The 23685-nt window shown below is 38.1% G+C and overlaps 1 long non-coding RNA gene across 1 annotated transcript; it reads left to right on the top strand.

Annotated features, from left to right (window-relative positions):
* Positions 1 to 10923: 10923 nt before the first annotated feature.
* Positions 10924 to 11870, top strand: LOC134619524 (uncharacterized). Its single transcript, XR_010573390.1, has 3 exons — positions 10924 to 11208; positions 11333 to 11368; positions 11722 to 11870. It is a non-coding gene; the product is annotated as an uncharacterized LOC134619524 (long non-coding RNA).
* The last annotated feature ends 11815 nt before the right edge of the window (positions 11871 to 23685 follow it).

The raw sequence follows: 23685 nt of genomic DNA, 5'->3' as shown, positions 1-23685 counted from the left end.
ACAATTAACTTTGTAGGATTTCCTTACCTGGATGATTGAGCATGCATACAGATTAATAAATAAATAAATAAATAAAAACATAATCTCATTCATTTCAGTCTTTAATTCATTTCAACAAATAATCAACACAGGTTTTATGGTAACTATAATGCTGTAGTTTTGTAGTAGTTAGAGGCAGTCCTATGTACTTTTACTCAGTGATGTAAGATAAGATAACCTTTATTAGTCCCACATGTGGGAAATTTGTTATGTGCAGAATCATTCAAATATTTAGGTTACTGAACAGTTACAGTAATTATTCAGTAACGTGATTCAGACCACATAAATACGAAGGATGCAGGATAAACTATGTAGCAATGAAATTTTATCTGCTCATAAATGCAGATCATTGCAGCTTTTATCTCTGAAAATCTGTCAGGATATTCGATACCTGGGGTTGCAGAGTCTACAGGATACTGCTGTGTAGCTTCTTTTTGTCTACAATGCCTCCCTGAGGGTAAAAGCTCAAAGTGCAGGTAGTTTCCATTCACAACTCAGGGAGGTTTCCCCTTTAGGTTTAAATTCACCAGCTGAGACCACATCTTACTTTTAGCTCTGACAGCATTGTGAGTAGGTAATTGCAGATGGCTTGAGCATGAATTGAGGCTGCTTTGTTGCAAATATGGGGAAGGAGCGGCAGAAGAAGAGATCAGAAGAAATTCTGATGAGAGGGGGGAACCTAAATCAGGTAGCGACGGGGCTGGACTGAACATAGGCTCTGGTGGTGAAGCATGCTGGGAGTTTTGAGGCTTGAGGTAATGGGCCTGTCAGCTAGGTTGAGTTTATCATAAAAGCAGGAGATGGAGAGGGCGTTGACTGGCTGTTTGTTTATTTCATTTGAACTGAACTGCTGTAACATGAATCCAATTGAATTTCCACCTCAGCATGCATTCAAGTTCTACAGAGTCTTTCTAACGATCTACTAATTTTATTCAGGTGTGTTCAGGGATGCATGGAAAAGTTTCAGGACACCGGCCCTCGAGGACTGGAGTTTGACACCTGTGATAGATGATGCTGGTGAGAGCACATGAAGCGAAGGAAGCATCTTGAGGAATTATGAGGGGAAGGATTTGGAACCAGTGGTTTGGGAGGATGAACTGCTGTAGCAAAGGGAGGCATGAATAGCATTTGACTGAAAAAAAAAAAAAGAAAAAAAAAAAAAAAAGGCCTGAGCTGTAAACTTGACCAGGTGTTACTGAAAGCTGCTCTGACTGTCCGGTGCCACAAAGGTTAGCTGCTGCTTTTTGTCAAGAAGGGAATAGTAACAGAGAAACTGGCACCCTGGTATAGTAATGAAACTACCTCAAACTAAACTGAATTTTAAAAAAGTCTGATGGATTCATACTAGATGATATAGCAATTCTTAAAAAAAAGGACTTTTATCAGTAGGTCATCAGCCCATAACTAGGATAGTTTCTATTCAGAAGCTTTGGCTGCAATAGCTGTTGTTTTCAATCTTTGTTTTTAGCTCTTCGTATTTACATAGTTTGATTTTCTCTCTTTTTTCATGTGAAAACTCTCTTAGCTAGACTGGGAAGCCTTGGGTTGATCATTGAGTTGATAACTACTTTTGTGCCACCACTTACACAGATTACACATTTTGGGGTAACTTAACCCAGATGTGTAAAGATATTACTTGTTGTGAGGCAACAGTGCGAACCACCATACTGCGCTGCATACAACGCAGTGAGGGGAAATGCACACAGCATGCACTGCAGAGCTGGAGAAGCTGGCACCTTCAAGATGAAAAGGTATTAAGCAAGCCCATGTGGTTTTAATGCCATTTCCTCTTTGCACAATACAATGTAGAGTATGTGAACATAAAACTCTAAACGCCTCCCTCCTGTCTCTGTATCTGCACCATCTTCACAGCTAAATACTTGTTTATTTTCATGTATTCTGAAAGAATAGAGGGAATAATTTGTGTGAATTTTAGTGTAAATATTCAGCATGTCCTGGTACTGAGTGAAATCTGTTATGTCAAATAATGCCTACATCCTCCCAGTATACACAACGTGGCCTTTGCTGTCTGCAGTTCTGTTTTAGAGACCCATAAAAGCCATTTGAGAAGTTTAGTCACAGATTTCAGCTAACTGTGCTTTGTATTTTTTGTTCCCCCCTTTTCCTACTTACAAATTTGTTTTATTGTCAACTTGCTTCTGACTTTCACTTTCAGTAACTGTTTAGGTTTATGTACTGAATAGTAGAAAATACTAGGAAAAAATTAGGAAACATTTTTAGATTGTGGTCCACTGAAAACTGGCAGACCCACCTCGGTGGCACTGATGGGATGAGACCATCCTCAGTCATGTAATAGCTTAACAGAAAATCAAAGCTTAGATTACATCACTTTAACTGTATCTCTCTCAAGTTACCTCACTATTTTTCAGGATATTACTAGAGAAAAAAAAAAAAAGAAGGTGAAGGTCTGTGAACTTAACCTGAATTTTATTTTGCTGACACACAAGAACAAGGTTTGGTATTCACTGGCGGTCTTTTTAACAGCCGCAAGGTGTTTGTTATTGTTCAATCTAGAGGCTGTTAAGGCTTAAAATCTTAGTGTCAGACTTCACAGGTGTGCCAGCTGTCTATAGGCCTTGCCTGTCCAGTAAATATGGCAATGAGGTACACGATATCAAAAAAAAAAAAAAAAAAAAAAAAAAAGTTGTTTCACTTCAATTCAACTTTATTTATATAGCTCCAAATCACAACAGTCGCCTCAAGGCGCTTTATATTGTACAGTAGATCGTACAATAATAGATCCAAAGATTTCAGTTTTGGTGAGTAAGGTACGAATATTTTATTAGATTGTTTCTGACTGATTAGCAGCTTGTTACCTAAGTCTTCTACCATTAGTTTGTAGCTTAGTACTCTAAAATGGTCACTTCAGGTTAAAAAAAACAAACAAACAAAAAAAAAAAAAAACAACTGGCAGTCACACCTGCTCTTAAATTAAGACCTGATAATGCCGAATCTAGGTGGTTGTACAGTGGGCACATCCATCATTTAAATTAGTGTATAAAACATTAAACTAAAGGAAGTACAGGCATGATCACGAAGGAAAATTGGAGCAAAACTCTAATTTAATAGACTACAAGAAAACATTTAAAGATTGAGATTTAATACATTAATAACTCAGGAACATCTATGATGAAATGCAAATATGCTTTAAGAAAAAAAAAAAAAAAAAGCAAATCCATGGCTTCCTGTGCATATATGCTTCGAAGGTATATACACTGTCTGCTCTGAGCAGATGCAAGACGCAAACCTCAGCCACTTTACATAATCTGCTACACTGATTGCTGTTTTGGGTCATCTCCATGAACAAATATCAAGCCTATCTACTGCAGCCTTTGCCAGTTGTCCCATGATGAACAGCAGAGTACACCCTGGGCAGGTCTCCAGTGTATTACAAGGCTAACACACGGAGACAGACAACCTTCATTCATGCTCACATCACACCTGCAGGAAATACATGAATTGCATGTCTCTGGTCTGTGGGAGGAAGCCAGAATCCACAGAGAGAACCTGCAGGGAACAGGGAGAACATGTAAAACCAGCCCATAGATTCAAACTTAGAACCTTCTTGCTGTGAGGCAGCAGTGCTAACCACTGCACCACTGTTATGACCCGGCTCAAAAGCCGCAACATGAAAAAGGAGACGAATACCAGAGTGTAGGTGAGAAGAGGTTTTATCTTAAAATGGCTGGTGCCACCAAGGCAAAGACAAGTGAGCTCCCTGAAAGCCTGCCTCAGGTATGCTTTTATCAACACCTGACTAGGTGTGGCCAATTAGCACCAGCTGAACACACTGAGGAGATTAGGGGCTGCAGAGGGACGTAACAACCACCATGTTACCCCATTTGATCTATAATTCAAATAATAGTAATAAGAATAATAAAACGTATTACATATGTAATAATTTTAGGTAATTTTCATTTTGTATCATTGTATTAAAAAAAACATTATTTTGATGATCAGAAATGTTGCACAGACAGCAGATTTTTCTTGAATACCTCAAATCCCTCCCCTTTTCAGAAGAGCTTTCTACAGTGTACAGTTTGATTATTTTCAAAAAGGAAATGCTTGTGGTCTTGTTGATGCATCTTTACATTTCAAGCTGCAGCTCTCATCAGATGTAAACTGTCGTCCAAAGATGAAGGACTTCCTGACAAATTTTCCCTTTCGGGAACTCAGCATCTTTGTCACCATCGTTGGCAGTTTTACTTACAATCTTTTGCTTGAGAGAGATATGGCGTGCACCTGCAAACAAGGAACTCCTGACTGTGGCATATACATGGCTCTGCCAACTTGTATTATCTTCATCTTAATACTTTGGACAGACAAGAAATTTAAGACAGCCTGCAAGTTTACGTTCGCGTGTAGATGTAAGGGTTCAAAAAAAGATGGTGAGTCACCGTCACCATCACCTGCTGCTGTTGCATCACAGGAGCAGGAGCAACAGCAGGAGCAGACTAAATGCTGCAGGACAGAGTTATGTGGAGTTCTTCTCACTCGTATTCTCAAAGCAGGCTGTGTTGGTCTGCTGTGGGTCGTTTCTGTGCTCATGGATGGAGACTGGTATGTTTGTTGTAATCTAGAAAAGTCTAATAATCGGACAAACTTAGCATGCAAAGACAAAAAAAACATCACAGCTGAGGAAAATATAACCATCATTGAAATGAAAAATATCTCAAGGGTGAGTAGTTCTTACCTTATTTTCAGATTTTACATTGTTCTTATTCTGACTGATCAGCCTGATCTCTTCATGCTTCCTTTTCAGAACATTGGCTTTGGTCTGCTCTGTGGCATCATTGGTCTGGCAGCCCTGATGTCACTGTTCGACTGGAAGAGATGCTGTGAATGCTGCTGTAGAAGAAGAATTGTATTTGACACAGTGATCTTGGAGGAGGGAGAATATTTACTGAAAGAGATTCTCACAGAAGCAGCAAAAGAAGAGCTAACCAAAACAATCTTTAACCAAATAAGTGAAACTCAAAAGGACTGGATAGAATGTCTCGATGCAGCTGCAAACATGGTTGAAAAGTCAAGTGAACCAAAACTTTCTAAAAAACAAGAACAACTAAAAGATGAGCTACAGATGCGGCCACAGGAGGTGCCACCACCACCAAATCCACAGCTTGGTCTACATCAACATATGCAGCACTGATTGATTTTATTTTGTGAAATGCTGAATCATGGAGCAGTTTCCTGAAATGAAAATTTCAAACTCCAGCTAAAAGTATATCTTGTTTTTACAGATTCATTTCATTTTTACTATACAGTTTAACATTTTAACATTTTGTATGAACTATGCTGGGCAGCTTTGTAAATCTCTTTTCCTCTTTTTTTGTTTCTTTGCTGTATGTTTTCTTCTCTTTTTTTTTTTTTTTGTACATTGTGGTATATTACATTGTATTTTGGCAAATCTGGCTGCAAATATATAATAATTGTTGCAAGAAGACAAAACATTATTTCTGTCAATCTTCCTGTCTGTTACTGTGATAAAGGTGTGTAATGATAAAATATTCATAGGATGTGATATCAATACACAGTCAAATACGCTTGCAAGTTTACTATGTCACTATTGTCAGAGTCGCTGTACACTACAAGTTGTGACTAATTAAAGTTTGATTTGAAATGACTTGAATATTTTTCATCATTTTACTATTTTTACATTCTAATACTATCATATAAATTGTATTGTTTGAGATATTCAAAGTTGGTGGGAGATATCGTCTCTCCCTGTTTCTGTTGGAGGTTTCTTTCTGTTAAAAAGGAAATTTTCAGGTACACAATATAGCAGGGGTGGGGAACTCCAGGCCTCGAGGGCCGGTGTCCTGCAGGTTTTAGATGTGTTCTTGATCCAACACAGCTGATTTAAATTGCTAAATGACCTTGCCAACATGTGAATGAACTGGTCATTTGATTCAGGTGTGTTGACCCAGGGTGAGATCTAAAACCTGCAGGACACCGGCCCTTGAAGCCTGGAGTTCCCCACCCCTGCAAATAGGTACACTACATTGCCAAATGTATTCACTCAACCATCCAAACAACTCAATTCAGGTGTTCCAATCACTTCCACAGCCACAGGTGTATAAAATCAAGCACTCAGGCATGCAGAACATTTGTGAAAGACTGGTCACTCTCAGGAGCTCAGTAAACTCCAGTGTGGTACAGTGATAGGATACCACCTGTGCAACAAGTCCAGTCACGAAACTCTTAATGCTTTAGGATACCACCACAATTTGGACAATTTCATGCTCGCAACTTTGCAGGAAAAGTTTGGGGATGGCTCCTTCCTGTTCCAACATGTCTGAGCACCAGTGCACAAAGCAAGCTCCATAAAGACATGGGTGAGCAAGTCTGGCCTTCACAGAGCCCTGCACAGAGCACCTCTGGGATCAGAGTGGAGACTGTGAGCCAGACCTTCTCGTCCAACATCAGTGTCTGACCTCACAAATACGCTTTTAGAAGAACAGTCAAAAATTCCCATAAACACTCGTAAAATTTGTGGAAAGCCTTCCCAGAAGAGCCTAAGCTGTTATAGCTGCAAAGGGTGGGCTGACATCCAATAAACTCTATAGATTAATAATAAGATGCCACTCAAGTATGTCTGTGAAGGCAGACAAGCGAATATTTATGGCAGTATAGTGTATGTACCATATTGACAGGGGATTCCTAAGACTCTCCCAAACAGTTCTCCAGCTGAGACAACTGAGTTAGAAAACACAAACACACTGCAGTTAATTTACTTCCAAAGGCGGGCACAGAGCGCTCGTACGCAGAGAGACACTCACGGACTCGCGCTCTGTCACTGTCTGCGTTCTTTATTTATACAAGCTGGTTACACATGTGTACAAAGATAACAAAGTTATTCCAAGAACTCAGAGCTGAGGTTCATCTTTTCTACATCTGTATGTTCTCAGAATAGAGGAAGCTGTTAGTTGCTAAAATAAGTTTATCACTCAAAGGTTGTTATATGGCAAGTCACATAGACGTGGTTTGCTTAGTGATCCTAAAAAGGGCACATTTCATGTAGCTGATCACACTATGTACAATTTTCTTTTAACACATATACTCGTCTGTCTGATGTTCTGTGGCATTTAAGGGTCAGTTAAGTCTGGCCTGACTTTGGTACCACAGCTTGTACAGAGTCAGTTGTGCATTGGTACCCTTTGAGAGCCACATCTAGACAGCTCTGAGAGCCAGTTGTTACATAAGAGATATCAGGGGAAAGATATTGACTTTCTCACTGGGATAAAAGACCCAGTGTTATCTCATTTCTATCTGATGCTAACGTATGCATCTTCAACCTACTTTCATTGCTCTAAACTCTGTATTTTCCTTGTTCTGCATTTCCTCAGTTCTGATGTATCTCCACGTCTCTGCTGCTGATGAGTATCAGTTGGGTGGGATGAGACTGCACTTTGCAGCAGAAATGATATTAGCTGTTCCTGGTATTCAAAATGCAGTTATTAAATAGTCAGATACTTTGAGAGCACATAAAAATCAGATCCCAAATATCAAGTGGAGATAACTTTCCCGAATTTCAGGAGTGGGATCACACGTCATACACTCCCCTTCCAGTCCTGGGTCTATATTTGCCACCTGCACTGTTGTTAATTGGAGCACTTGCAGTGACTTTGTTATCACCTTTGCTTGATGTGTTGATACACAGGTGAAAAAAAATTCCCTTTACAAATGTGCGACCAAGACAACAGAAAAGAAATTGGGCCTTGCTTCAGGTGTGTGGCAGCAAGCCTGGAGACTCTGCTCCACCCGGGGGCGGAAACCCAGTAGAATCCACCCTCCACGCAACATGCAACTGAACACAGAGAGAAACAAAGACCTGTCCTGACCCTGACAAAGCCTAACTGAGGACCACTATTTTAACAATGACTTTGCAATACAAAGAGAGAGCTAAAAAGAGCTGTAAACACAAACTATAACAAAACAAGCAGCTCTGCATTTCATTGTTATACAGAGATATGACAGTACATATAAACTAATTCAAAAACAGAAACTTTGTGGCATCTGTGGTGCAGATGTGGTTGTAATATCTGCTAATGTGACAGTGTTAGTAGTATCTATTTACTATTGTGACAATAATTTTACTTTTCGAATTTTGTGTTTGACAGCAAGACAGAAAGAGAGCGTGAGAGGAAAGCAGGAAAAAACACCTTTTTCTTTTCTCTAGATTGTTCTCCTTCCTGTCACCCAGAATCAGCCTCAGTACGTGATGCTGAAGGAAGTTTTAGTTTAGTTTAGCTGAGAATGCACAGCAGGATGAAAGCTCAATCATATTGAGTTCTGATTATATCGTATCAGTCCTGTATAGTCACACCAGCACTTTTATTTGATGTTTTGCACCCTCTGCATGCTAAGTTACATACTGCACATTTTTTGAGGTCAACCAAAGTCAAAGTGCAAACAGCATGGTATAAAAATAACTTTGTTCACAGATATGTTTTAAAGATGTTAAAGCCAACATTCTCCTCCTGCAACTAGGTAAAAAAAAAAAAAAAAAAGCAGAAATCAACAGGCTTTAGGTTGTAAGAAAAAACAAAACATTCACAAAGCTGTGCACCTGTAACCATGAACACTCGTGGTTTATGTTCAAATTTGTTCTCAGCCTGAATAGTTCCTCCTGAATACAGTTTCACACTTCCTGTGTCTTTGTCTTTGTGCCATCTTCATTTCCTCTTCTGAAGTTTTAAGATTCACTCAAACAAATTAATTTGAATTCATTGAATTATTCCATGTGCTGTACACTGATCGTCATTCTCTTTTCCCCTACAAGTTACAAAAAGTTTTTTAAAAAGTCAGCTGTCAATCCCACATCATATGTCTTTGTCTGCATATTGTCTTAAATGATGACAATATTGTCTCCATAGCTTGGTTAGAAAATTTTTTTGTTTGATTTCACCGAAATCTTTGAGTGAAGATTCTTTCTACTGAGATTTGAAGGACTGGGTCAAATGTGAAAGTGGTCAGAAAAACATGCATGTTTTTAAAAGGTTTTACATTGTGCTACATCTTGTTCATTCTTTGAAGCTGCAGTGTTATCTGGCTGATTTCTTCAATAGTTTGTAATTTAGAAGCTTTTTTTTTTTTTTTTTTTTTTAAAAAGAACAACATACAGAAGAAATATTCAGAGAAATAAGAAAAAAATGCTGCAAGAACTTTTCAAGATCAAAACCCAGGAAGATAAAAGAGGCTGCAGTTATTCTTCTGTGTACAGGAAGAGTACGGTTTCCTCTCAGAATATTTAGTTTAAGTTTGCAGCTCTCAGCAGAAGCCAACCTCAGCACCCAAGATGAAGACCTTCTTGCCAAAATTTGCCATCAAACAATACAGCACGTATGTCGCAATGATTGTGATTTTTGTTCACAATTATGTGCTTGACGAGGATTTAAACTGCACTTGCGATGCTGACATAACAACCTGCTCCTTCTACTTGGTTCTACCTTTTTTAATTTTATGTGCTTTACAACTCTGGACAGACGAGCCATTCAAGAGAGTCTGGAAATACACATGTCCTACATGCACATGTTGTTGTTGTTGTTGCAAATGCAGGTGCAAACTTTTCTTGGTTTTGTGTTTACAAATTATGAAGGCAGTTTGCATTGGTCTGCTTTGGGTGTTGTCCGTGTTCATTGATGGAGACTGGTTTGTTTGCTGTTGCAATACATATGAAGAACATCCACAGTTAGGCTGCAAAGACAAAAAAAACATCACAGCTGAGGAACGAGTCCTGATTGCTAAGCTGAAGAACAAATCCATGGTGAGTAATATTGTTGTTCTTCACACATCATACAGTACCACTCTGTGTTTTTTTTTTTTTACTCCTTTATCTAAGATTAACCTGAATATCTGCAGGAATAGTGAGGTTGTAATAAGTTTATTTCACTTAAATTTTAGATCTCTTTCACTATTTATACTCATAAATTAGAAGTATAAATGGATGGTATGGATGGTTACATCTGACCTTGAAGAGTCCAGTGACCAATACAGGGAGACTTTGCATCAGAGAGCTGCTGAAACCATCCATGTTTGGAATAAAACAACCAAATGTTGATATGTTTTCACGTGACTCTGTACACTACACTTAATGAGCTGTTTTCTGTATGATTTTCATATCATTGTGGTCCAAACTCCTGGTCCACCTTTCTTTACAACATTGCTTCAGTTCATTGAGGTTCACAGATATTTGTCCATAAGCAGCTCTCTTCAGGCAGTTCAGTCAGGTTGAGGTGAGTTTGACTGGGCCAGAGCAGCATGTTGGTTTTTTTCTTTTTCAGCCAATCTGTTGGAAATTTGCTGCTGTTTTTGGAATCTCTTTCCTGTTGTATGACTCAGTTGGGGCGAAGCTTTAGCTGTCAGCCAGACAGGCTCACATTAGGATACTTTGGCATACAGAGGAAATCACGGTTCCATCAAAGCAAGGTGACAAGTGGCTGCTAAACAGCCTCAAACCCTCACAACTCCACTACCATGCTTGGTAGCTGATTTCAGGTGTTCACCATCTACCCTTTGGGTCACATTAATCCCAAGGATGTTGTTTCAGAAGTCTTCATCAGCTGATGAGGCTTTTGCACTCTAGTCTGTTCCACTTAATTTTTTTCTCTCTACTCTGACTTCACACCTACTTTATAGGAAGGGGTTAATTAGCAGATGCACACCAGATGTGCTGGTTTTTGTAATTGTATTGTCAAATGACGAAGAAACTGATGAGTTAAAAAGACAAAAAAGAACACAGACTGGAATTTTTCCAGATATCACCTGTTTAACTAAATACATTTCCTCTTTTACAGTTTTGTGATTTCAGATTATGAGTTTAAAATATGATCTTTGTTGCTTCTCCTTCAGCTGATTGGCTTGGGTGCACTCTTGGTTGGCTTTGTTTTTGTTACCTTTGTGTTACCACTTGGATGGAAGAAATGCTGTGAAAAGAACCAGAATTGCCCAAGTTGCTGCGACAGAAAACTTCTATACGACCAAATGATTTTGGAAGAGGAAGAAAATGTACTCACAGAGATGATAAGAAAAGCAGCAAAAGATAAGCTGACCGAAGAAATGCAGAAGAAACTCAACAGTGAAAGTTGGGGGGAATGTTTTGATGTTGCTGAAGAGCTGATTGAAAAGAAAACTCCACCAGGACACAAGGTAACATCATGTTGCTCTATGAAGAGTCCAGTGACTTTTTAAAAAAACATGTAAACCACTTCAGTCCAGATGGAACTGAAGAACAAGTAAAATACATGATCCTCTGTTTTTTCTGTCTCTGTAGAACAAAATTTCTTCTTTCGAAATTCAGGAGCCAGAGGTAAATGTATCATTCTATCTGTTGTTCACCTTCCAGGTTTAATTTTATCTATTTTGTTTTGGACCTACAAAAGCAGTTTTACATTCTGTATTATTTCAACCTTGTGTATTTTTTTTAACTTTAGGATCCTAATTACAGATAAAATTAGGAACAGAAAATTTTTATCATCACTTTGTCTCTTCTGTGCTGACTTTGCTTTGTTTTTCTTTGTTTTCTATTCAAACTTAAGTAATCTAAGTTGTGTGTGTGTGTGTGTGCGTGTGTGTGTGCGTGTGCGTGTGCGTGTGCGTGTGTGTGTGTGTGTGTGTGTGTGTGTGTGTGTGTGTGTGTGTGTGTGTTTTAAATTTAAACAGGGGGCCACCCTAATGGAGGAGTCTGTTTCAGAAAAACGCACAACACAAATGTGAGGAAATTATCGTCACTGCGACCATCTTATCAGAATTCAGAAGTTTCATTTTCAGTTTATCAAAGAAAAAAATATGCCTGTACATCACAAGTGAAAGAAAACTATAGTAAAATTGTTATGTTATGCTTATAAATACCATGTTATGGTGATACATGTATGTAAGTTTTTTTATGTCACATTAGTGTAGATTTTTAATGGTGCTATTTTTAATCTATGATATTGTTTGAATTTCACAAATGTGAGCATGTTATAAGGAGCTTCTACAGAAAGCCTTAGAGTCATTGTGCATCACTTTGTAGCTGATAGCTTGTCTCTGGGCATCTTGTAGCCTTTGGTTGGCTTGGGAACACTTTCCCTTTATATTTGGATCAACTGTAGTCTTCACTCTCCCTCGTAGCCACATGATCACTCTGTTTAGTTTAGTTTAACTTTTGACGTGCTCGCTTCACTGACGTTGGCTATTTTGTTTCTAGTTGCTTTATGTGTGACCATCTCTTTAAGCTCAAATTTTACAAGTAGTCTATTAAAGACTTTAATAACATAGTTTTCACTGTTCCTGTAACATTTAATGCCACCTGTGTACAAACGACATGCTCATATAAAGAAGCTGTGAAGTTTCAGGTTTGGCAGAAATCATAAAAATGAAGCTTTTGGGTCTAGAAAGAGAAAAACCGAGATTTTGATTTTAACGTGCTAAGCTGATATTTGAATAATACTTTCAAATGAAATGCACAATTTGAATTGTAATATGTGTTTCAGTAAAAATGAATAAAAAAACATGAGCTTTGCATTTTGTTATTTGTGTTTTACTTTTTTTCCCCTGAACATTTAGCTTTTTGTGCTGTTTGTGGTTTAATATGAGATCGGCGGTGACATTATGCATCCCAAATGTTTTCATACTTCAACTTACAGGTAATGCTGAACTGTAACTGTTTCTGCTAATTGTGTTATCTGTATCCTGCTGTGGATTCAGAGGATTTTGAGAGATGAATTCAGACCACATGAAGTCAGATGTTTTGGACACCAAAAGATTTTGATGGTTTTCAGCTATTATGTCAGTTATTTTTTTATTATATAGTAGGAGGTCCTGACTGATTAATTCAATATTTAAGTATTTATCTAATCATAAAAACGAATCTACCAGACTGACAGATCTCTTATTTTGGCGCCTCCTGGAGGACAAATGCTCAAAGTGCAAATATTTTTGCCTCATTATCCAGAAAACTTTGGTCCATTTTGTATGTTTATATATATGTTTATTATTATTAATTGTCAAAAACAATTATTATGTATATTTAGCATATTCCTTCAGGTGTTGTGGCACACAGACTCACAAGGATGGCTTTTCAGTGTGCACTGCATTGACAACAGATTCTGTAATGGCGATCACTGCATTGGCTCCTGAAAACCACTGAGTGTGAATACATTACATAATTGCATGATGTTGCTCCATTGTTACAGGTACGTTTCCAGTGATATCCTGATTCGTTTATATTACACTTGTGAGTGTGTAAAAATTTGCATATTGTAGTGTAGTTGTTTATATGTGTGCTTAAGTAAAATGTTGCTGATTCCACTCCAGCTGAAGAAATGAACCACAGTTTATGATTAAAAATGTGTGATTCTTGTGTTCTCCCAGTGTGTGAGCTTAGCTTGAACCAGCATTGCTTTTGATACAAAACACATTTATGAAAATCACACAATAAACTTAATTAAACTATTCATTCATAGTTGTTGTATGGTAAAGTTGTCAGACCTTAAACTATATTTTGACATGAGCATGAAGATAAATGAAGATCAAACACGACACCTTTTTTAGCAAGTTCCCAACTACAGGGTCAGGTCAGCTAACACTAAATAACTTTCAAAATGATTTAATGTCAAGTGTTACAAATCATATTCTGATCAGTGAATCATGAACTCATGCCAGGGTTGGTGTTCCTCATCAATATGTTAGGTGCTTATTTTGCTACACAGTATAGAGCTTCTTCTATGTCTTGATTAGCTTACTCGGTTTTTGCTCTGGGGTTGAAACAGAAGTCAAACTACCGTGATAGCAAACAGAAAGGACAACCTTCTGAAGTTTTACATATCAGGGAACAATAAAAAATAAAATCTTTTTCTTACCATGTCTTAAAATTTGGTAAATGCAACATCAAATTAACATAAACACATGACATATTACTCCATATCATTATTCATCTAACCAAAAGAAAAGGAAATGAAGAAGCTGTGTGTGAAAAACTAAACACATTCAAAGATTCATTAGCTTGTAGAAGCTCTTTTAGCACCAAAACCCTGAAATAATTATTGTCCATATAACTGTCAGTCTCATATTGTGGAGGACATTTGGCCCAGTCTTGTTTACAATGCTGTTTCCATTCATATAGGTTTGCAGGCATTTGTTTATGCACAGTTCTGTGAAGGTCCTGTCACATCATTTCAATTGGGTTTAGTTATGGACTGTAACTGAACTTTGGCAGCACCTTGGTGCCTTTAATTTTCTTTTTGTTGTAGATGTTGCTGCTGTGATGGTGTCTCAGATACTGCAAGGTGGCCAGGTCCAAAATGTGATGTTTGGAGACAACATTATGATCTGTTGTTTGAGTGACAGCAGATGGAAGGGAAGATGGAGAGGTGGGGTTATGTACTGCAGAGAAGAGGAATGACAGTCAGTAGAATGAAGACAGAATATAAGTGTGTGAATGGGAAGAAGAGAGTGCACGTAGGGCGGAGTGGGTTGAGATGAGTGCAAGGAGTAATTTGTGAAAAGCAAAGTTCACAAGGTGGGAGTGAGACCTTGTATGTATGATGTATGGTTTGTCTGTTTCCAGGACAAAAAGACAGGAGATAGAGCTGGAGATGTTAAGATTTTCATTTGAAGTGACCAGAATCACTGGGATTAGAAATGAATGGGTCAGAGGAACAGCTCAGCTTATACAGTTTGGAGACAAGTTAGAGAGGCAATGCTCATAAGGTTTAGACATGTGGACAGGATTGATGGAAATGTGGAAATATTGGACAAAGCTCCATAAAACTTCATCATTCTGAGATGGACAGAGGTGGTCCATGGTGGCGACTCTTGAAGGGAGCAAAAGAAGTCAAAATTCACAAAACCTTAGATATTAAAAAGGGTGTGCTTTCTTTTTACCATGGCTGCACCTTTGGCCTCCAAGGTATTACAAAAAGCCCCGCGAACATGACATGTGGACATCAGACTACTTCAAGATTTATATGTAAACTACCAGCCAAATGTTTGGACACACCTTCTCATTTAAAGGTTTTTCTTTATTTTTACTCCTTCCTACATTGTTGATACATACTGAAGGCATTAAATATATGAAGCAAGATATATGGAATTATGTAGCAATGAATAAATCGACAAATAACTCTATATTTGTCTTATATTTTAGATTCCTGAAAGAAGCCACCATTTGCTTTGTTGACAGCGCTGCGAACTCTTGGCCTTCTCTCAATGAGCTTCATGTTGTAGTCACCTGAAATGGTTTTCACTTGCCTTGTCAGGTTTTACATATGAAATTTCTTTCTTTCCTAATGGGGTCTGAGACCATCAGTTGTGGAGTGCAGAAGTGCAGATGATTAATTCATCCGAGTCACCAGCCTCAGAAATCGCAAGTTAACATCAGCTCTGATTAGAGCCCAGATAAATGCCACACAGAGGTCCAGTAGCAGACACATCTCTACATCAACTGTTCAGAGGAGACTGTGTGAATCAGGCCTTTATGGTCAAATAGCTGCTAAGAAACCAAGACTAAGGAAAAGCACCAAGCAGAAGTGAGAAACACAAGGAATGGACATTAGACCAGAGGAAATGTGTGCTTTCGTCTGATGAGTCCAAATCTGAGCTCTTTGGTTCCACCTGGCGTGTCTTTGTGTGATGCAGAAAAAATAAAAAGAAACATTATTTATTTTTCAACAGCAAAATGAACCCAAACACACCTCCAGGCTGTGTAAGGGCTATTTGACCGAGAAGGAGAGTGATGGAGTGCTGCACCAGATGGCCTGGCCTCCACAGTCACCTGACCAAAAGCCAGTGGAGATGGTTTGGGATGAGATGGAGTGCAGAGTAAAGGCAAAATGACCAACAAGTGCTCAGCATCTCTGGGAACTCATTCAAGACTGTTGGAAAAACATTTCAGGTCACGACCTCATGAAGCTCATTGAGAGAAGGCCAAGAGTGTGCAAAGCAGTAATTAAAGCAAAGGGTTGATATTTTGAAGACTCTAAAATTTAAAACATGTTTTGAATTCAATTTTGCTAGCAAAATACCAGATATGTTGAATGAAGAAATCACTTATATAAAATCCTTCCAATGAAGCAAACAACAACACATCATGCCAAAATCTTAGTAAACAGCTGAGAAACAAAGTCTGCGATATCTATCAGTCTGGAAAAGGTTATAAAGCCCTTTCTCTGCTTCTGGGACCCCAGTGAACCATGGTGAGAGCTATTATCCACAATTAGAGAAAATTGGAACACCAGTTAATCTTTCCATTAATAGTGGCTGACCAAAATTACTTAAAGAATGAATAATGACTCATTCAGGAGAAATTCAAAAGAAATGCAGGCCTCAGGACACAAAAACAAAATGGGCAAAATTTACACCCATGCAAGGGTTCCAACATAAAAATGACTTCTGACCAAAAAGAGTTTAATAATAGTTTAATTATTTATATAGCACATTTAATTACAACAGGAGCATTGACCAAAGTGCTGAACAAGAATACAACATACATAATAAAATAACTTTGAGTATTGATAGCAAACACCAAATATGAATTAACAAATAACTCTCATTATGTATTAAAAGCCAGTAAATAAAAATGCGTTTTAAGATAAGATTTGAAAAGATTGACAGTAGGAGTCTGTCTGATGTATAGGGGCAAATTATTCCACAGTTTAGGCGCTACGACTGCAAATGCTCGATCGCCTCTATAAACCAGCCTCGACCTTGGTACTGCTAAAAGCAAAAGATCACTTGATCTAAGAGATCTAAGGGGGGTATAAGTCTGCAAGAGGTCAGACAAATACCCGGGAGCCTGTCCATTCAGGGCTTTGTAAGTCAACAATAAAATTTTAAAATTAATTCTGAAGTGGACAGCGAGCCAATGAAGAGAGGCAAGCACCGGGGAAATGTGCTCACATCTTTTAGTACGTGTCAGAAGACGAGCTGCAGCATTCTGGACTAACTGCAGCCTTGCTAGGCAGGTCTGGCTGACTCCAGCATATAAGGAGTTACAACAGTCCAGCTGGGATATAATAAAAGCATGAATCGCCCGTTCAAAGTTTTTAAAAGATAAAAATGATCTCACCTTAGATAAAAGCCTCGGTTTGAAGAAAGACCGCTGTACGACTGAGCTAATGTGTTTTTCAAAGGTGAAATTGCTGTCAAATATAACCCCCAAATTTCTGGCATGCAATTTGACAAAAGGTTCAAGACTGTGCAGGTTAAAATTAGAGGTGCTGGGATAGCCGCTTAGTTCAAAAATGATCACTTCAGTTTTGTTCTCATTTAAGATAGAGGCCATCCAAGATTTAACTTCACCGAGACACTGAAGTAAGGGTTCTAGTGAGGCAGGACTGTTTCCCTTCAGTTGAAGATAGATCTGAGTATCATCGGCATATGAATGAAAACAAATGTTATATTTTCTAAAAATTAGGCCTAGAGGCATCATATCAATGGAGAATAAAATTGGCCCCAGTATAGATCCCTGGGGAACACCACAAGTAAGGGAGCTGATGAAGAGATAAATTCGCCAAAGCTCACAGAGAAGGTCCTGTCAGACAGGTATGACCTGAACCACTCTAATGGGGAACACAAAAAAGAACACAAAAGCTTGTTTTGCATTTGTCAAAACTGCTCATGCTCAAACTCTCCAGTGTGGCTGAATTAATGCAATTCAGCAAAGAAGGGTGGCAAAAGCAGTCATTTGTTTGGGGGCGAATGGTTTTTCAGACAGAGCTAGGAGCATTTAGTTGGATTTCCACTGTCTACTATTAAAATTTGTTTAAGGATCTGAAACACTTAGGTGTGGCTGGCTGCCTCTATGTCACAGCTAAGAGTGGTTATAGTATCAATATTTTATCATGGTTAGATTGACGCTTTTAAATTTGTTTCAGTAACTATACTTCAAAGTACTGTTGAAAGTATTCTGGAGTACAATAAAGGCTTTTTCAAAATGAAATCAACACAGCACCACTGTGATGTTGAACAGGAGATTCTCAACATGGATCCCCAGCATACAATCATCAGCACTGTCTGTGTGATGCTATCATGTCAATATGAATCTAAATCTCCGAGGAGTGCTTTCAGCAATATTTTGAATCTATACCAAGAAGAATTAAGGCAGTTCTGAAGGCAAAAGGCGCTCCAACATGATACTAGCAAGGTGCACCTAATAAAGTGTCAGGTAAATGTTTAATAATAATGATAAAAATAATAGACAATAAACAGATAACAGGGATACCAAATATAGCTGTAGGTATCTCAATATATTTGCTTGTATTTATACAGCATATTTACAATTATTCATAAAATGCACAAACTGATTAAAAAAAAAACACCTCAGCAATATGCAGCACAGACTACATGTTTGATTATAAATACTATGATCTATGACCAAATAACCACCCAAATGCCACAGGTTTCTATTTCAACCAATTCATCTGTCAGTGCAGCAAATACTAAATCTTCGTATTTTGCTTTTAATCCATTCATCTTAGGAGTAAATGTGATCATAAATCCTTAATATAGGTTATTGTTAGTCCTTGCAATGTTTCAATACCAATGTATACTTCTACAGCAGTGTTCTATAAAGATCCATGTAGGCTATAGTAATAACTTTACTCTGTGGAATTAAAGAGAGCGAAGTGTACCCTGTTTTGGTTTTGGACTTTTTCCTTTGAACACCGTGTTGTTGATAAAATTGTGAAATAACATAAAACTCAATTTCTTCACAGTAGGAAGCCTGCTTAAACTAAATGCTGTTAGATGCCGCACGAAAAGAGTCAAATGCGTTCAGAAGACACTCGAAATGATGATAAAGGGGGGCTTTTTAAATGCCTTTTCGTGACATCATGTTGCGGTTGCGTCTTGCTACCTGCAGGGGCGCACATGTTCATGACGTTTTATTTGAGGATCGGAGAAAACTGAGTCACTTGGACAGGAGGACGTGATAATTCCACAGCAGTACAGGACTGAGGCTGAATTTTTAAATAGTCATCATCTTAACAAAAATTGTGATACTTAGATACAGGACATAATTTTACTGCTATAGTTTTAGAGGAAGGAAGCTTCACTCTCAGCACACAGGATGGTAAAAAAAAACAAAAAAAAAAACCTCTTTCAATGTATTCGTCGTGACCCATTTATTGTCTTGATTGTAACCATCCTGGTGGGTGTCGTCGTTTTTTATTACCAGTACCTGTCCTGCAGTTGCAGCACCAAAACTTTCCGATGCACTGAAGCCATGGGTGTGCCAGTTTTTATAATATTTTTCTTAATGCTGCTGACAGACAGAACATTCCGGAGAACTGCGAAGCATGCTGGGACGCTTCCAGGTGTTGTAGTCAAGCGTGTTATCAGAGCCTTTTTAATTGCTCTGCTGTGGGTTGTAGCTGTGTTAGTTCATGGTGTCTGGTACTTCTGCTGTAAGACTGACGAGAAAAACATCAAGCTACCCTGCAAACTTGTACTATTAATGGATGAAGCAGAAAAAGCCAAAAGAGTTGAGATGATGAACGCCTCAAAGGTGAGTGTCGTTTTCTTTTTCCTTTTACGCCATATGTAATGACAGTCTACGATTTCTTTATGGAATTACAGTAAATATACTGTGGCAAGCTCAGACAAGGAGGAGACAGAGGTTTCGTTTGGTCTTGCTTCCCGCGAGCTAGCCAGGGAGCACAACCGTTTATTAGCCCCAAGAACACTGCCGCCCGCTAACTGCCCAGCGCGGCAAAAGCAGAGCAACAACAACAACACACAGGGCGCCCTCTGACCCCGGAAGGCCACACCCAGTGTTGCCAACTTAGCGACTTTGTCGCTATATTTAGCGAGTTTTCAGACCCCCTAGCGACTTTTTTTCTTAAAAAAGTCGCTAAAAAAGACGTGAAAGCGCGTATCGCTTTTACTCTGAACAAGCAGCGGGTGCTGCAACGCAGTCAGTTCTTCTTTTACTCTTATGCTGTTTTGTGGATCACAAGGTTTAAAACTACTTATAAACACACACACACAAAGTAACTCCACCAGAGTGCCTATTTCGGGTCACTTTTGCCGGTCCAAGCCCGGGTAAAGGAGCAGGGTTGGAATTGTGACATTAAAAAAACAATAATTGCTAAAAGAAATTTAATTTGTAGTTCTAAATAAACTCTAAATGCATTTAGGACGTTTTTTACTGACTTTATGTCTCTTCCACGATGTTATTTGTCTCTCCAACAACATAGGTTACAATTATATTAGCATGACCAATTATGCAAATTAGGCGATGACGTCATTTAGCGACTTCTAGCGACTTTTAGGACAACCAATAGCGATTTTCCTTACTGAGGAGTTGGCAACACTGGCCACACCGTCGCAGCGAGAGGGCGTCACCTGTCACTATGGCAACATGACAACAGAACATAAATGTCAATAACAAATCCCCAAACAGCCCTGGCCCGCTACAATACATTAATGCGTTATATATCGCATTTCTACTTTTTTTTTTTTCAGATTTGTGGTTACACGTTGTTGTTGGCTATAGTTGTAGCGGCTTTCTTCACGTCATGGAGTGGATGGAGACGATTCTTTGAAAAAGAAAAAAATAGGCATTTACAGCAGGAAAAGTTTGTACTACTAAGTGGTTTTGGAAGAGGAGGAAAAAAATTATGGAAGATCTTTTGAGAAAAGCAGTGAATGAGAACTTGTTTAGGGAAATCACAAAGAACATAAATAAACAGGACTGGGACGGCTGTTTAAATGCTGCTCAAGAAATGATTAATTAAGCAAAACTACAACAAACTCCTGCAATGAAGGAGGACAACACGGGGATGAGCGAGGGAAATGTCAAAGGAGAGGAACAGGCTCAACAAGGACCCGCACGTCACCAGGTAACATGTGTGTTATTTATAGCTGCCAGACTCAGTCTTTTGTTTGCTTCTGATGTGTTGAGCTATCCGAGTCACGCAACAGGTTGTTGTTGTAGAGTTTTTACAAGGTCTTTACATAAAAACAAAATTAAAGAGGGGAAAAGTTGTGTTAGAAAAGCATTACTGCACGATTCTGTCATGTCTTTTTTATGTCAAAAGCAACTTTTTACTCATGATATTAAAATCTTTTGCAGGCACAAAATCTTGAGCTTCAGTCATTGAGAGAAGGTAAATACAGCTACAACTCACTGAGATCCTTAAATGTTTTCACTGCTGTGAAGATGGTGATCTGCACGGCTCTGTTGTACCTGATACCATTAAAACTTTGGCTCATAAAGATATCATATATGCAGGAGATAGTGAAGGTCTAAACTAACGTATTAGAAGACTCCATAAACTAATAATAATGATCAATACTTATTATTTAATGACAACAAAACGGAAAAATAGCAAAACCTCACCATGAAGCTGCAGACACCCTGGAAGTTGTTTCTGGGCTAAATGTGGAAAGTTAAAGATCACCCTTTGCAAAATGTTTTTCAAATTTGGTTGAAAAGTAAAAAGTTTAGTTTGCAACTACATTGCACACAAAAATTTATTTAAAAATACCAACACAGTTTTTGTTTTGCCTTTTTTATTTGTGTATTTGACATTTTATTTGGTTGCAATAAGACAGCCACATAGCGCCCCCTTCCGGTGGAATGTATGTAAGTATTAATGCTTACATACATGCCACCTGACATGTATAAACCTTTCCACTTGCAAAGTTAAACTGTGCATCTTTAGCAAAAGCCAGCAGCACTTTTTAAATTTGTGTTGGTTCAGAGTGTGTATATTTGTTTTATTTTAATTATTTCAGTTTTCATATTTGAAATTTGGTTTAATTTTAGTTAACCAGCTCAGTTTAATTTTCAGTCTACTTTTAATTTTAATATCTTTTCTCTGTACTGACAAACTTCTTTTTTCTGGAAAAATCTTTTCTCCTCCATCAGAGAATAAAGAAACCACGCCACTGTTTGACTAAACCGACTGAAGAAAGGGGGAAAAAAAATCAAGTAATTCAACTACAGAAGCAACTCAAGTCACAACATAATCACAGAAATCATATTGTACTATAAATTGTGATTGCTTTGTCTTTCAGACTGTATAAAGCAGCTTATCTTTGCTGTTTGTAATGACAGAGTCACAGAAACATTTCTATGAGGTTTTAAAGTCTCTGTGGCCTTTCACTTTAATACACATCTTACTCAAGTGCTAAAAAGCAATGATAATAATCAAGCATAATGCCTTTGCTTTAACTCTTTCCTCCATAAAGGCGACATTTGAAAACCTGCCCTGTACCCTGTACGAGTTTTGACACCTCAGTATATATCTATGTGAGGTTTGATGTTTATACTTGGTTTGATGACCATTATGATTGGTTCAGATTTTTCCGAGGGTATCCCCAGTAACCTGACCACCTTCGCCTCTAAACCTTCTGATGCACACTCAGTCATGTTATTGTGGAAGCAGGACAGAAATATGACAGAAACCCACAGTTCAGAAAAGAGAAAAAAGGGTTAACCCTCATAGGTGTCCAAGGGGGAATGAGTACAAACTCTTTATTGTTAACTTAGTAACTAATTATTCACTGTACAATATAATCTGAATCTTCTACTTCTAATATTAGATTAATAAGAGGTCTGAAGATATCCTGCTCTTGACTATGATACTACTAGAAAATGTGATAAAACGTAGTGTGAGCTTTGAAAGTCTGCTCATATGCCTCTGTGTGAATATTGTTTTATATTATTTTTTTAATAACCTAAAGACAACGAATGTTCAAATAAACTGTTTCTGCTCTTAATTTATTAAAGGTTGTGTTGGATTTTGACTTTTATTACCTACAAAAAAGAGATGATAGTAGATTATAATATCAAAGAACTGTAACGCAGCTCCTATAAACTGGACTGACCTGCTGCTGCTGTTTGCCAAAATTGCCAGCGTTGTGAAATAAAAAAAAGATGAAACAAACAAAACAAACAAAAACAAACAAAACAGAATCTATTTCACCAACTTCGATCTAGCTGATGTTTAACCATGAATTTATGGTTAAAAAACAGGTTTATACTACAGCAAGAAGTAAATTATTTTACCAAAAACCACTGAATTCAGTTTATGTAATGAAAGTCAGTGCTCCATGATCAAAGGTGTGGGAGTTACAGGTGCTGCACCCTAGCATATTTTTATCCTGTATAAGTTAACAGTACTTTAAGTGTAGTTTATGACATTTATCTAAACTGAACTTAGTACAGGGCAGCACGTTGGTGTGGTGGTTAGCACTGTTGCCTCACAGCATGAGGGTCCTGAGTTGAATTCACTGTCTGGTTGAGGCTTTTATGTGTGGAGGTTGCAAGTTCTCCTTGTGTCTGTGTGGATTCTCTTTAGCTAGGTAGTCCAGCTTGCTTGCACATGCAGTTAATGCAACAGGTTAATTGGTCATTCCAAATTACCTGTAGATGTGGACCTGAGGGCAAATCGTTTTCTGTGCCAAATCACAATCATAAATTTAGTGGCAAACTACAACAACAGTTGCCTCAAGGCACTTTATATTTTAAGATAAAGGCCCTACAATAATACAGAGCAAACCTCAGCAATCAGATAATAACGCTCGACAGTGCAGCCTAGGCGGAGTAGTCGAACGCAGATCCACTGAGCTCTCGTCAGAAGAAAAGTTGATAAAATAAATTAAAAATTTTGTATTGTTCGATACATATGCGTACCG

The sequence above is a fragment of the Pelmatolapia mariae genome, linkage group LG20, assembly GCF_036321145.2.
Source record: "Pelmatolapia mariae isolate MD_Pm_ZW linkage group LG20, Pm_UMD_F_2, whole genome shotgun sequence".
Classification (NCBI taxonomy): Eukaryota; Metazoa; Chordata; class Actinopteri; order Cichliformes; family Cichlidae; genus Pelmatolapia; species Pelmatolapia mariae.
This window is presented reverse-complemented; position numbering and strand designations above follow the sequence as displayed.